General features: G+C 41.5%; 1 long non-coding RNA gene across 1 annotated transcript in view; it reads right to left on the minus strand.

Annotated features, from left to right (window-relative positions):
• Positions 1 to 14,050, minus strand: part of LOC147024989 (uncharacterized) — an 87,504-nt gene extending 73,454 nt beyond the window's left edge. The window contains exon 1 of the long non-coding RNA XR_015058845.1: positions 13,827 to 14,050. This is a non-coding gene — a long non-coding RNA (uncharacterized LOC147024989). The remainder of the gene's footprint in view (positions 1 to 13,826) is intronic.
• Positions 14,051 to 14,349: the final 299 nt, after the last annotated feature.

Genomic DNA, 14,349 nt, shown 5'->3' on the forward strand with positions numbered 1-14,349 from the left:
AAGCCTCGATTCATGGTGAGTCTGGGGAGAACCAGGGACACCCCTACCCTCATAGTTCCCCTGCGAACCCAAGCTCGCAACAATAAATAAATAAATAAATAAGTATATGTCATTATGTACTACCTCGTATATTACGTTAGCCTGGTCCGTGGGTCCGTGGAGGTTAGAACATTTTCTGTAACCAGAGACCCGTTAGTGTGAAGTTGTCCTGTTTTTTATGTCTGCCATGAGGCGTGCTATAGCTGACATAGTGATTAGGTTGGAAAGTGTAATTCATATGTGTCCTCAGTAAAACCAGACAAGGTAAGGAGAGGGTCATCTTCGCACTTGTTGGCAGTTCATGTGCCGGTCGAGAATCCCACATCGTGGTCTGTGCTCTGAGTGCAAACAAACCGGAATGGCATTCGCCCTCACAAGTTCCTTGAGAGTGCAATCACATTTGTGGTCTAATCAGTGGTGAGTCATTGGTTTGGAAGGCAGAGTCAACAAAACCTCGTCCACTTGACATCACCACGGCAGTGGCAAACTTCACCTAATTGGCTGATGCCAGGCTGTGAGTGAATGATGCTCAAGGGAGCAGGACCTGGCCGCAGGGGAGGGGATAAAAAGGCCAGGCATGGACGCAGTCGGTCAGGACGTCGAGGCAGTGAGTCAGACCAGTCAGTGGAGTTGGGGCTTCAAGGTTGAACTCACACGTGCCTCTCCCTCCCATGCTGCTCACCCCAAATCCTCAAGACCTTGCCTGGTTTCTCCCCATTGTGTTTGAAAATGATTGTGTGCCCATGGCATTGTTAGTTTATAACTGCATTGTGTACTCATTACCCTACATGTATGTGTAGTGTGTCGTGTAGTGTAAAGAGGGATTAAGCAATTGGTTCATCTGTAGTTTTTGTCAGTCTACGATCGAGGAACTATTTAATTTCAATTGAATTTTATATTTTGAGCACTGTAGAACACGAATCAGAACATCAATTGGAACACAAAGCAGCAGTTAGCAGTACTTTGGCTCTGAATTTGGCAAATTGTATAGTATCTTGGATGCTCATACGCACTCACAGTAAAGCAATTGCTTCAGTCTGTCTGCCTGTCTGGCAATAAACTAATATACGGGGCATTAACAGCAGTAAACCTCTGATTCAACTTTTTTTTTTCTTCCTGCAGCCTTGAAACCTTTTATTTTATTTCAACGGAACTATAAATTTTAACACTGGAGAACAAAAATATCCTTGTAACTTCCAAAAACCTCCAGTTTAGCAGTACTTTGGCGAAACTATATACTGTCTCGACCAATCAAACGTGCCACTCGCACTCTCAGGGCATTGGAACTTCGAGATTCATAATTTCTTCTTCTTCTTCCTGCCTCTCAAGCTTGCGAACTGTTTTAGCCTGTGTGGAAATCCTATGGGGAGACAAATTAGGTTAAATAAACTTGTTTAAGAGACTAGTGGGATACAGATTCCATCCTGGGGATGAAGCTGTGTTTTCAAGGTGAAGAGGTGACCAAGGATGAGCCTTGATAAATGGTTAGGGTTTTTTCACTCATGTTAGGGTTTCACCAAACACCTAATTTTCACTCATGCACTAACTTTGAGTTCCCTTAGTATGCATGCAAAGTTTAGGGCCGCTAGGTTTCATGGTTTTGGAGTTATGGAGGAGATGCACACACTGATGCACAGACATTTATTAGTGTAGATTGAGCTTCAGTGTGTCTGTTCAGACTGTAACATTTTTACGAATACAGCTTTTGTCATCAAATCGTTAACAAACCTATATTATGAGTAAAGAGAACACAATTGAATACAATGCACAATTTTTTTTTACACTGTTGTTTTCGTCAAGTTTAGTTTGAGGATGTAGTAGATATGGATAAGCTTTGCAATTTGAGATGTTTTCTTGTTGTTCCATGTTTTTACTATTTCGCAACAAGATGCTTGTACCCTTGGGAAATGTTTTAAGGATGTTATTTACCGTCTTTGGCTGTAAGTCCTGGTTCATAGTCCACTGTTTAGCTGGATGTTTTACCCTTGTTTCAATGTCCTTCAAGGTTCTTTTCAGTCCATGATATACCGTATTTCTCATTCCGTGTTTGCTAATATTCAGCCCTTGTGGTTAGGTCAATACTTTGTGACTCACGAGCTGTCCGAAACAGCCACTGTGTAATTAAATTCATTGCATACAAAAATCCCCAAGTGAAGCAAATGAGCCAAATAAATAAATGAACGTCTCAACACACAAGTGAAGTATCAAGAATCCTCTGGCACGAGGGGGCAGTGTTGCACCAAAGCCAGCCAGCCTTTTCGTCATGTGTGTTCGAGGGCATAGTCAAGGCCCCCGGAGCTAGGTCAATTGCAAGCTGGAAATACGGACATCAACCGCGGCTATTGTTTATCATGCAGGGCCACAACCCCACCACCTATTTTCCATGGTCTGAAACATCAGGACGATGACCTTGCTCTCACGATCGAAACCAAAGAATGAGCCTGGGACTAATGAGATTGAAGATAGTTAAGAGTCGTGCATGCATTTCAAGTTCTTTTCGCCCCCATTGCCATGTTGTATTTGCTTGAGGTATTAATGTTCATCTGTCAATAATCGTTGAATTATCCTCACTGAGCTTAAACCAAATCATTCATCTCAAAGGCGCGACCTTATTGAATTTTTCCTCACCGATTAGCTTTCAGAGTGTAACTCTGCAATTAGACTTCTACTTTTATTTAACAATTTTGGCAAAACAGAGGTGGTTTGGATTATGGCCTTTTTATAGGCAGATTTTTAGTGCATGGCCACAAGTTGCCATAAGGGCATTAAGAGCCAACTACAATACATGGACTGTAACCACATCTAGACCAGACAAGGTGGTGCTGGCAGATTCTCCCCCTTTTCTGAAGATAATTTATGAGCCAACTGGGTTTTCGTTACAATCACAAAGCAACATGGTGATTTTTCCAAAGATTATCTTAGTTTATACAACCCTTAACACTGCTCTCTTCCACTGGCTGTGACCCCGTAACCTCTGATATGTCAATCTCATGTCCTCACCACGAGGCCACTCCTATCGACCCATATTTTATTTTATTTATTTATTACTATTATTTATCAATACCAATTTAACCACAGATATGGAATGTGTTATCCATATTCAGTACACCTGCCGAAATGTGTGAGAAGCAAGATGACTGAGTTCGTTGATTGACTTGTGTCATTGTTTTAATTTTAAAGATTTCTATAGCTGCATTAAGTAGCAAACAGTTCAGGGATATCATGCTCATCTGAGCCAGAGGAATCGGATTTGACAAAAACTGCCATCCAATACACTTTCATCAGGGATACTTTCCCGAAAAACACGTCGTGCTTTGGAGTGGACAATAAAGCCAGCCGTTCCATTATGAGCTTATGTTATCTTTCACAAGTTTTGCCTTTTGAGCCATCACTTTTGCGAAGATCCGAATGCTGCTTACCATCGGATTTAATATCTTACATCATGTAGACTATAAACCTGGTGAAAACTCTTGTGACATTAACCTCAGGAGACTGCCAATGTACCAGGACATAAACTTGGAATGGATAATGATAAGTGTCAATCAATAGATAGACAACTATCAATAGTCTTTGAAATACTTAACATCATGGCTTGCAACATAATGAACAAATCTATGGAATGATCAATCCAATTCTTGTTGGCTTTGCACAGCTATAGTACCTGCAGGTGGACTTGTCATGACGATTCTTTGAACGGATTGTGTCTCTGGGTAAATAAATAATGTTTTCCACAATGTTTACTTTACTGGGTTTATTTTCGATAATGGCCAAACACTTCATATTTCATCATGTTGTGCCAGAGTTTCTACAGGAGGCAACAGCAGGCGTTCGTAATTAAACTGCTGTCGGACTGCGCGCAGGTGACTGGCCGTTTTGAGGAGGCGAGAGCCAAGAATACATCTCCATCTGCACAGTGAGAAGCTTTGGGACCATGACCCTACATGAATGTGTTCATACGTTTCCTCTTTCAAAACCTCCAACCATAACCCCTTCATTGATTTTTTCCCCATCTATAATCATTCGTTAACTCATTTATTTCTTCCCTCTGTTTCCCTTTCTGAGATGCAATTGCAAGTGAGGTCAACATCACCAGATCCTGATGCATAATATGCATAGTTTATTTTTTTTTATCCTCATCTAAACAGCAGAAGATGTTTTGCCGTAGCATGATGCTCCTTGACAACAAGGTTTGAAACAACTTCCCAGAAATTGGAACGAGATGACAGGACTTAGGTAATTCCAGACCTTCTATTCAAATCGCTTTCTGAAATGCATTACGCCGCACATATTAATTGTACAATGCTTTTAAGATGCCGACGACAGCGATTGCACATACTTTACAAACACAACGATTTATGTTTGTACTGTGATCTCACCCCCATAATGCACAGTAACACAGTGATGACTGTTCTTATGCATTCCTACAACACAATTAAATCTAGTATATATATATATATATATATATATATATATATATATATATATATATATATATATATATATATATATATATATATATATACATATATATATATATATATACATATATACATATATATATATATATACATATATATATATATATATACATATATATATATATATACATATATATATATATACATATATATATATATATATACATATATATATATATATATATATATATATATATATATATATATATATATATATATATATATACAATTTATTTCTTCGACATACTGGTCAATCAATCATTAATGCACAAAATCTGAAGAAGAAGAAAAAAATAATAATTCCAACAATAAAGGCCAAAAATATGAGGGCTTAAAGCTTTAGCCTTATTTTGGTAGAGTAAATTTGTGGTTTGACCCCAAAAAAATTGATACGAAAGGTTTTTCAACGGTTTTGGGTAGGTTTTGACCTCCAAAATAACATACTAAAAATCTACTCAAATCCACCTCCCGGAAAGGGCCAACTTTCAAGATGGCGTCCAAAATGGCTGCCGTGGGCTTAAATTTCCATAGAATGTGCAATGGCTGGCCTACATTTGTGATGTTTGTGTCAATTTCTATGTTTTGGAGGTCAACAAATCCAATGAAACCATTTTCAAAGCTGATCAGTGATGGGAAAAACCTTAAATCCAAGATGGCGTCCAAAATGGCCCCCAAAATGGCCGCCATGGGCATAAAATTGCTACTAAATTGTCAATAAATACCGTGCATGTGTGATATATGTGTCGATTTCTATGTGTTGGCGGTCAACAAATCCACTGATATCATTTTCAAAGTTGATCAGTGATGGAAAAGCCTTAAATTCAAGATGGCGTCCAAAATGGCCCCCCAAAATGGCCGCCATGGGCAGAAATTTGCTACTAAATTGTCAATAATGCTGTGCTTGTGTGATGTATGTGTCGATTTCTATGTTTTGGAGGTCAACAAATCACCTGATATCATTTTCAGAGTTGACTAGTGATGGTAAGGCCTTAAATCCAACATGGCGTCCAAAATGCCCCCCCCCCCCCAAATGGCCACCATGGACGTGTACTTGTTTTAAAACAGGCAATAAATGGACTACATTTGTAGTGCTTGTTTATATTCCTATGTTTTGGAGGTCATGCCCATTCCTTCAAATAGTGTCTACCTGAAAAGTTGTCCCGTGTGTAGTGATCAGAATTAATTGACCATCTTGTGCATAACATAAATAAAAATATGCTTTGGTAATTTAGAAAGTAATAAATTAATCGGCTCTCACAATGATCACCATTTCCTCTACAACGTACTTTCAATTAAAATGCCTTCAAGTTAGGGTAAATCGAAAACATCAACGAAAGTTCGTTCATTGAAGTAGCATTTACCATAGATAAACTATGCTTCCTCTTCGTCCTCCGATACTGTCTTGTTGAAAGGATTTTCGCAGGTATCAAGTTGACAGGGTCCGCAGACGCTGTGGCATGGCAGACCGTATTCCCTACAGCTACAGCGACTTGTTCTACAGCCAGTTGTGCAGTTGCATCGGATCATCTTCAACAACTTTTCTGGAGCAGCGTCCTTGTCTGACATGACTGGAACTAGTTTATTGTCCTCCAGTTTCCAACCCCAGTCTGTTGCCTTCAAGTTTCCGTTCCTCCCCATCCAGACCATAATCTGATAGTATACTCTCAGAGAGTGAAACCTTGTTGAAGACGCTGTTGGTGGCAGACGTTCTGGGGTGACAAACGACTTAGCTGAAGCCAGTTTCTTCACAAAGACATTATATCGCAACTTGGCGAGGGAATCACAGGGATGTCCTCCAAATAATACTTTCATGGCATTGTTGCCGTTTTCCATGACCATGTCTCTTGTTTGGTTGGGGACAAGGAAGGTGTTTGCACAAGTCTTGATTGCTGAATCCCCCTTTGCCAGTTTCTGAAATGCTGACTTTTTTCCAATTCCAAATACTCGAGATGTCGAGTCACACCCAGTGAAGGCATGAAGGAAGAGAAGATGTGGGCATAGCTCTTCACCTAATGATAATTTCAGCTGGTTGATATTGTACACCTTCCAGTTCCTGGATGAATTGTCAGAACGAAAATACAGTTCTTTGCTGTCGACGCTAGCGTAATGCAATAATAGCACCAACAGATCTGTATCTTCTCCAATCAGGGTAGTTGATTGTTGGTATAACGATGTCACTGTCGCTTTTACTATGTCTACATCGGCATCCCCTGGTGCATGAATTACGTTCAAGCCAATTTTCTTCATTTCCTCACTGATGAGGTTGATGAGCTGTTGCTTGTTGGTGCTCCTGGACAGGAACTCATCCTTTTTGCCAGAGAATTCTGTTCCAGGTGTGAAGCTGACTTTGGGATGAACAATATGGCCACGGCGCTTGTGTGTATTGTCCTTAATAGATGGTCCATCATCATAACCATCAAAAACGACTGTTGCTTTTCCATAGTGAAGTCAGCAGACGACTTGGCTATCACATTGAAACTGTCCCCGGCTGTCCATGACAAACGATGCAGCAAGGAGCCACCATCAAGAACATAGTGCTCAGTTTGGGGAACAGAGTCAGACACGGTATCATTTGACACTTTGGCAGAATGGTCTCTGATAGCTTGAACTAATTGAGGTTTGTCAGCCTTTCTGAAAATACCTATACCCTCAAACAGGGCAGGGGGAAATGGGCTCAGCTCATAGCCCATGACATCTTCCAACGAAATGTCTCCTGTTTTTGGCACAACAAGAAATCTTTGAAAGAGTAGAGCAGGGTCAATTGCTCTGTCTGGACCAAGTTTGACTGAAGATACATCTCCAAGTGTTTTGGCTCTGTCTTTTCGTTTGAAGGAAGATGTGAAAGCGGGTTTATTGACCATACTTTCCATAATCTTCTCTCCAACAGACTTATGCTCGTGGACATTCACATCCGACGCGGCCACCACTCCAGTCACAACATTTCTTAGTGAGGGATCTGGAGAAAACGGAGAGCATTCACTGAGTTTTGAACTGATTTTGGCTAGGTCAGAAGCATCTCTTTCCATCCTTGCGCCACTAGATTCCTTGTGTTGTTCACTAGTCGTGTACAAAAGATCAGTGAATTACTGCATTGCACTGTTATATTCCGACGTGACCGGCATTGACATTGTCCATAGAGACCATTGTTCTTCACCCATCCCACTTCCGCGTGTTAGGCCACCAGTGCTCTTCAGGGATCTCATCAAGGTCTGTTCGATGACAAGATCAGGGCTTAGACCCGCCCAGAACTTATTACTCCGTCGGATGACATGGAATCCATCTGCAAACTTGCGGAAGACATCTGGATGATTTTGTTCTAGCTCTGTCATTTCTTGAAGATACAAATAAGAAGACTTCAGGTAGTTGTAATGGCCAGCTGCAGCAAATATTGGCAGACATTCAGTTACAGCATGTAGAAACATAGAAACATAGAAACATTACCTCCGAAACATAGAAATTGACACAGAAATCGCAAATATAGGCCAACTAGTGCCCATTCTATGGCAATTTAAGCCCACGGCGGCCATTTTGGACGCCATCTTGAAAATAGGCCCTTTCCGGTAGGTGGATTTGAGTAGATTTTTAGTATGTTATTTTGGAGGTCAAACCCTACCCAAAACCGTTAAAAAACCTTTTGTATCAATTTTTTGGGGGTAAGGCTATTTTTTGTTGTAGATTTACCCGACTATTTGTCTACAGGTAAATTTGGCTCTACCAATACCGATCTGATGACCACAGAGGTTGTGAAAATCATCACACACAGAAGAAACAGACCTCGTTCTTCCCACCCTCTCATCTATGCTTTCTACTCCAGCCCTTCCAGATACTATGTGTTCTTTCAGAATCTCTTACCTTGTTTCCCTTCCCAATTCTAAGCTGAATGCTCACATGCATTAACTAATCCTTCTAATCTCTCATATGTGTCTCGTCAAATTAGGGGGGGTTGATTCAACAAAAAATATATGAAAAATATACATATTTATATCCATCACCTCTCCATTCAGCCCGACATGAACAAGAGCCATCCAGCGTCCAGAGAGCTGCCAAACTGGGCGTCAAACATCGATGGAAAAAGGTGGTTGTCAAGATCGATGAAGGAGAGGTGGGTGTTGAACGTCAATGAAAGAGATATGGGTGAGGTAAATGATCCACAGCCATGTTTGACCATCAGGATAACTGCTCAGGAAAAGCTTTCGATGTGCTTAAGGCACTGTCACACCTTGACGATTTCGCCAGCAATGGCAACGTATAAAAATGTATGTAAAATGTTGGCGTACGCTGAAATTTTGATGGTTTTTTTTTTAAAGTTTTGGTCGTATTCATAACGGGTTGGTCGTATGCATAACATATTTGTAACGGGCACAGAACGTTTTGTTGTCTTATAGATAACTTATACCAACGAATGCTTAGCCTGTTGTCGGCGTTCACAACCTATGCCCAACGATAGTTTAACTTAGGCATAACGCGCTGCACGTATCGCCGACGAACTTGTGGCGTAGCACGCCGATTTAAATCATAACCACCTGAGAATTGGAAGTGTCAACCACGCAGTCACACCTTGACGATTTAGCCAGCATATGCCGACCTATGAAAAATTGGGCTAAAACGCTGGCACACGTCAAATACAGTATGGGTAAGTTGTGTATACGTTAAGAGCACGCTGAAAAACGATGAAGTACGCTGTCATATTTCGTGGCACGTTTAGTACGTCGTGATACATATATATATATATATATATATATATATATATATATATATATATATATATATATATATATATATATATATATATATATATATATATATATATATATATATATACATGTATATATATATATATACACGTATATACCAGAGTAAATACATTTATTATATGCCTGGTGTTGGCTTAATGGTTAGGGTGGTGGGCTTGGGATTCTAGGATCCTGAATTAAAATCCTGCTCATCTGTTGAATTATACCAGGTGGGTTTGACTCTGCTTGTCGTCCTTCCGAGGTCGGCAAAATGAGTGCCAGCTTGCTGGTATACTGTGTCAGAATGGTGACCTGTCCAGCATTGTGCCCAATAGCCAAGGAGACTGCTAAGGCAGCTCCTATGCTCTGCACAGAGTGTGGTCCCAATAGATGGATGGATGGATGTGCACCTTGACCCCATGGCCAAAGTACACAGTCCAGCAAGACTGTACTGTTGGCATACACATGTCCCTCAGCCCAAAGCCTGAAGCACATAGTCGAACAAACACACACATCCTATCCCAAAAGGTCCATAATGCATGGTCATATAATTGGACCATTAGTCCCCACACTAGTGAGTTGGACCACACTAGTGAGTCCCCATGACTTCAATGGGATGCTGGCTTGAATGGAGGCTTATTTTCCCTCATAAGGACAACATACTGGTAAATATATAACCAATGATGACCACATTAATCGTTTAAACATCAGTTGTACCACCTGACTGCTTTGATGAGCATCACTGTGGATTATGTCTCACATGGTCTCATATTTATCTTTTCTGTTCCTTAGCCACTCTGGTGTGGCTTTGGCTGTGTGCTTTGGGTCGTTGTCATGCTGAAAGGTGAAATTTCGTCCCAATTCCAACTTTCTTGCAAAGGGCAGCAGATTTTCCTCGAGGATTTTCCTGTATTTTGCTCCATCCATGTCCCTTCTGACCTGACAAGTGCCCCAGTCCCTGCTGATGAGAAACATCTGCACAAAATGATGCTGCCACCAACATGCTTCACAGCAGGGATGGTGTTATTTTGGGGATGTGCTCTCCTTGGTTTGTGCCAAACGTAACGTTTTGCATTTAGGCCAAAAAGTTCCATCTTGGTTTTGTCAAACCACAAAAGTTTTTGCTACAATGGCTTCAGAATCTCTGGGGTGTTTTTTTTGCATACCTCAAATGGGACTCAATGTGTGCTTTTTTGAGCAATGGCTTCCTTTTTGCTGTGCTACCATACAGGCCAGTCTTGTGGAGTGCTTGGGATATTGTTGTCACATGCACACAGTGACCAGTCTTTGCCATAAAGGCCTGTACCTCTTTCAAAATTGGCATTGGTCTCTTGGTGGCCTCTCTGATCAGTCTCCTCCTTGCTTTGTCATCCAGTTTGGAGGATGGCCATATGTAGGCAGGGTCTTGGTGGTACCATACGCCTTCCACTTCTTAATAATTGTCTTGACTGTGCTAAAAAGGGATATTCAAGGCCTTTGAAAAAATTTATACCAATTCCCGAATCTGTGCCATTCCGCAACTTTATTTCGGAGTTCTTTTAAAGGCTCCTTGGTGCTCATGGTTGATTTCCATGCTGATCTCACTCAACTACTGTTTCCAAACCAACTCAGAGTTGCAGGATTGTGCAGGATGGTTCATGCAGGATGGTGTCCCACCACACACTGCAGATTAAACCATCGACTTACTCTACCAGCTGTTTGGAAATTGGTGTCATCAGCCTGGACATGACGCATGAGTGGGGGCCCCACAGGCCGGATTTGAATCCATTGGATTTTTTCTTTTGGGGTGCTGTCAAAGGTCAAGTTTATGCCAACAGACCTCAAACCCTGGCTGTTGGTCACAATACTTATACCAGAATCCCACATCTGGTTACTGTCACCAATTCTAATATGAATTCTAAACTCTATTCCATCATCCCACTTTTTTTTCTCATCTTTGGAAGAGATTTATTTGTGAGTCTGTTGCCCTCTGTCATTCAGCTACTGCATGATGAGCCTCGCTTTATGTATACAATTTTATTTTTTACAAAAAAGGCCTGGCATACTCATGGGGTAGGTTTCTTTGTGAAACAAAAGTTATATCCCAATGTTGGAGGGTATACACTCCTGTTGTATCACTCTAATACTGGCTATGGGTTTGTCTATGGTCGAAGCATCAGTTTCTGTCTGTCTCCAAACTTATGCAGCAGTCAGAGTAGGAGTACAGTTCCTGATAAGAAAAGGGGTCAGCTCGAGATATTTGGGAACATTATGCAGTTGGTCATGTGTCTTTCGACGTTTATCACCATTCTGCTGCAGGGATCAACTTGGTGTTCAGCTGTTTCCCATCTTTTGCGACATCGCACCATTGGGCTTATGTTCTGACACATATATTTAAAGAAATACTTGAATGTATGGGTTGGTCCATACAGCATGTGGCTTTGCTCGCAAATAACATTCCCTTATCAGTTATGTTCATGAGGCTGGTTCATGTTGTGAATCGAAGCAGTAATACATGCATCATTGTATTATAATGATTTTACCAAAGCTCATGGGGAAAGGAAGGTACCAGGAGGGATTTGGTTAGTGTTGGTACCCCTGGATCCAGAGACCACCGCTCCCACTTCCCCCACGGCTTTCCCTGGTGGGGAACATAATTGTACATTGCACAGGACAAACAAAAAATAAATCAACCTAAATGCCAACAAAGTTCATATATCATTGTTATTTTTTTATTTTTTTTGCTGCATAACCTTACTTCATTGTCTGTCCTGCTACTCCCTGCCCCATTCTCATTATATTTATCGCTCTCTGCGCGCGCACGCACACACACACACCCACACACACACACACACACACACACACACACACACCCACACACACACACACACACACACACACACACACACACACAAGCTATCCTTCCAGGCCTTTACCATTTTCAAACGTCCTTATCTTGGACCGCTCTCTCTACCCCCACTTGTACTGCCTCAACCCCATAAAACTAGCCCTAACATCTGCAAACCCTCTAATGAGCTCCGCAAGCCTCAACCACAGCTCAACTTGCCTTTGCACTCCAACACTTTGGGTCCTATCTTCCTTTACTTCTCCAAACCAACCCGCCATATCACTTGTATTCTGAGCCCCCAACGGCACCCCGAGGATTTCATTGAATTTGTCCATTTCCTTTCCAAAATAATCTTTGTTTTTATACATTTTATCTTCTAACCCAATACTTTGTGTGCCCAATTTGGCTTCCAAATCGTCTATGTTTTCTCTTTTTCACTATTTGTTTGAACCTGGGCTGGAATTCTGTTGTGCCTGCCTCCTGGTGAGACCACTTAGGAGGTTCCTTGCCTCGTTTATTCCTCGCTCAGCCCCAACCCGGCTAACCTCCAAGCACATGTTCCGCACCTTTCACCATTTCATGGATGTCCACCATCCTGTCCATGTTCCTGCATACACTCAATCTGAAATCACAAGTTATCTTTTTAATTTGACAAATTCCCAGTCATGCTTTTTTGTGCTCAACTTAAGTTGTTAGCTCACCTGGAACGTAGTTCCAGAGAGCTTATGGGATGTCGCATCATCAGTCCATCCATCCGTCCACAAACACTTGCAACTTCTACTCTGAAACTACATACTCGATTTCGATGAAACGTCACCATGGTATGTACCTTCATCACCTGGTATGTACCAAAGTTTGTTCATGGCATAAAAAAATGGAGCCCTAAGGGGGTCTGTGGGGGGTTGCCCACAAAAATATGTAGTTGCTTTCTTCTCCGAAACAACACGCACAATTTTGATTAAACTTAACCACAACTTTCATCACCCATGATGTACCAAAGTTTGCTCATGCTACTAAAAAAGTCAGTGTTGCAGGGGGTTTACGGGGGGGAGGGGTAGTTGCCCCCAAAATAGGTATTTGCTTTCTTCTCAGAAACTAGACACACAATTTTGATGAAACTTGACCACAACTTCACCCATGATATACCAAAGTTTGTTCACGCCATGAAAAAAAATCCGTAGGTATTTACTTTCTTCTCCATTAAATATTTTGTGGGTTGTCCATGCTTACCAGCAATTTCCTAGCTTTCTTATCCAAGCGCTACCAGGTGAGTGCCCAGGAATATTGCCCCAATTTTTCAATATAACCTTGGGGATAGTGTTGGGACAAATCACACACTCCTGATTCCAGTTGTGTGGACAAACAAACTTGGGCCTCTTCCCACTACAGACTTCAGTTGCATTAGACAGTGTCTGATCCAACCGAGCTGGGGCTACAACCCCACAAGTAGCCAAAACATGTTAAAGTTACTGCGTTCAATTAATAACTCTTTACCTTTCCCCAAGGATCACCCAAATTACATTCAAACATGGTGGTGAAATGCACAGTAGGCAAAAATGGAGAAAGATGCTTGTGATTAAAATGGTTTATTGAAAGAGAAATACTGACATGGGGATAGAAAGAAACAACAGAACCTGGACATATCTAGTGCACGAGGACAGACAAATTGGGAAGGCAGGACGCGAAAACCCAAACTTATGTATTTAAGAGAAATAAATAATGCTGAATGCAACTATGGCCCCAAAATACCTGACTCATATGATGAAGGTGGAAGAGAGCAGGCAAGGACTTTTGATTGACATGAACTGGTTGTGGTTCCTCCACAATGCTGTGGTCATGCAGGTCGACATGGCATAGACGAAATGCGACTCGGAGTGATGGTGAAGAGAAAAGGTGATGAGGGATGCAAGATGAGAGGGATGTCTTTTCCCTGGAGTACCAAGCAGAGAAAGAGAGATGTGACTCCATTGAAGGTCCAGTTTCAACTGCTGCTGCACGCAGCATGGCCATGGCCCTTATAAATGCTCGGGTTGCCTTTGTGGGTGGTGAGTCCCATTTTTGGTCACCTCAGTCTGTGGTCATAACCATATTCAAAGCTGCCCCACTGGGTGGGAGGGTCCATCCATCAAAATAGAATTTTGCCCCTTGCAAGGACTCTACAGCCAACTTTGCCACCAAGGCTTGCGGTGCACTGGCAAAATAGTCCATGACGATGTAGCTTTAAAAGCGAGCTATCGTTAGCACCCTGAACAAATTCAAAATTCCTGCCATA

The sequence above is a fragment of the Eptatretus burgeri genome, chromosome 6, assembly GCF_056783735.1.
Source record: "Eptatretus burgeri isolate ZD-2024b chromosome 6, Ebu_testis_v1, whole genome shotgun sequence".
NCBI classification, from domain to species: domain Eukaryota; kingdom Metazoa; phylum Chordata; class Myxini; order Myxiniformes; family Myxinidae; genus Eptatretus; species Eptatretus burgeri.